This window comes from Limulus polyphemus, unplaced genomic scaffold (assembly GCF_000517525.1).
Source record: "Limulus polyphemus unplaced genomic scaffold, Limulus_polyphemus-2.1.2 Scaffold18521, whole genome shotgun sequence".
In the NCBI taxonomy this organism is placed as follows: Eukaryota; Metazoa; Arthropoda; class Merostomata; order Xiphosura; family Limulidae; genus Limulus; species Limulus polyphemus.
Window position 1 is genome coordinate 1 of NW_013684131.1, and position 1,807 is coordinate 1,807.

Consider the following 1,807-nt stretch of genomic DNA (forward strand, 5'->3'; position numbering starts at 1 on the left):
AACTACTATAGTTTACAAATAAGACTGACTCCCCTACTTCAGTGGATATCAGATCCTTAAATACTATAGTTTACAAATAAGACTGGCTCTCCTACTTCAGTCAATATCAGATCCTTCAATACTATAGCTTACAAGTAAACAGAACGTACTGAACTTACATTGTATATCTCAATGAGTGATTCAACCCGACGATGCTTTTTCCGCCAACTCCTAATCCTAGGATTATTTGGGAAAGAATCACGAACCCAAGGTTCCTATAAATAACACAAACATTAAAAGTGTGGCTAATTGCTCTAAAGTTTTATTCACTTCCGTGATGTGAAAATAAAATAACGACTCGTTAGAAAAAGGTTTGTATCACAACTATCTGCACGAGAAACTGGTGGCATTATAACTAAATACTAGATTTCGTAAAGAACGAAATATTGTTGGAATTACTTACGTATCTAGTGGAATGAAAGGAGCGGGTCCAACAAATATGAAACTTGACGCACAGAGGGCGCTCGATATCAACAATGGAAGAAGAGATGTTGGCTGTTTGAAGAAAAAATTAACTTTAAAGCAGGGAAGTGATTTGCTAAAACAGTATTGAAACATATACTATACAACATACTTTCATATTTTATAATACTTATTGTTTAACACTAACAACGTGCAACGTTGTTTACCGAACTTTAAAATAGTTATTATTTAACACTAACAACGTGCAACGTAGTTTACCAAACTTTAAAATAGTTATTGTTTAACACTAACAACGTAGTTTACCAAACTTTAAAATATTTATTGTTTAACACTAACAACGTACAACGTTGTTTACCGAACTTTAAAATAGTTATTATTTAACACTAACAACGTGCAACGTAGTTTACCAAACTTTAAAATAGTTATTGTTTAACACTAACAACGTGCAACGTAGTTTACCGAACTTTAAAATAGTTATTGTTTAACACTAACAACGTGCAACGTAGTTTACCAAACTTTAAAATAGTTATTGTTTAACACTAACAACATACAACGTAGTTTACCAAACTTTAAAATAGTTATTATTTAACACTAACAACGTACAACGTAGTTTATCAAACTTTAAAATAGTTATTGTTTAACACTAACAACATACAACGTAGTTTACCAAACTTTAAAATAGTTATTGTTTAACACTAACAAAACACAACGTAATTTACCAAACTTTAAAATAGTTATTGTTTAACAGTAACAAAACACAACGTGGTTTAACAAACTTTAAAAATAGTTATTGTTTAACACCATCTTTATATAATACACGACTCGTAACATTTAACATACGTACATTAATATCTTATCATTAAACACGAACTCACAAATTTGTCAGAGATATAACCCCACATAGGAGATGCTCCTGCATAAACTCCACCACAAATTATAAATATAAGGCCCAGAATTGACGGCTGTAGCCCAAACTGCGTGACAAGAAAATAAAATGGTTAAAACTACCGTTTTATAGTTACCTACATAAACTTTGGGTCGAAAGGGTGAAACTGCTACTTAAAGATAGATACACATAACGTACATTTAGTTGTTCTTGTTTTTTCAAACCTTATAGTTCTCCTATACAAAAAAGAAGAAGTCTTATTTTTACTCAGAGGAAACATTGACACTCAAGATCGTTGAACACATATTCACAACATGCCTTACCTGTTTACATGGTCAGTTTGAATCAACATGTTCTATTTGTACGTACTTCACTGTTCTCTGTTTACACGGTCAGTTTGAATCAACAAGTTTTATTCACAACATACCTTACCTGTTTACATGGTCAGTTTGAATCAAT

At 31.5% G+C, this 1,807-nt stretch overlaps 1 long non-coding RNA gene across 1 annotated transcript; it reads right to left on the reverse strand.

The window, feature by feature from the left end:
- Window positions 1-158: 158 nt before the first annotated feature.
- Window positions 159-1,436, reverse strand: LOC111084362. Its single transcript, XR_002609516.1, has 3 exons — window positions 1,338-1,436; window positions 443-534; window positions 159-254 (listed from the first exon to the last, which is right to left on the reverse strand). It is a non-coding gene; the product is annotated as an uncharacterized LOC111084362 (long non-coding RNA).
- Between the last annotated feature and the right edge of the window lie 371 nt (window positions 1,437-1,807).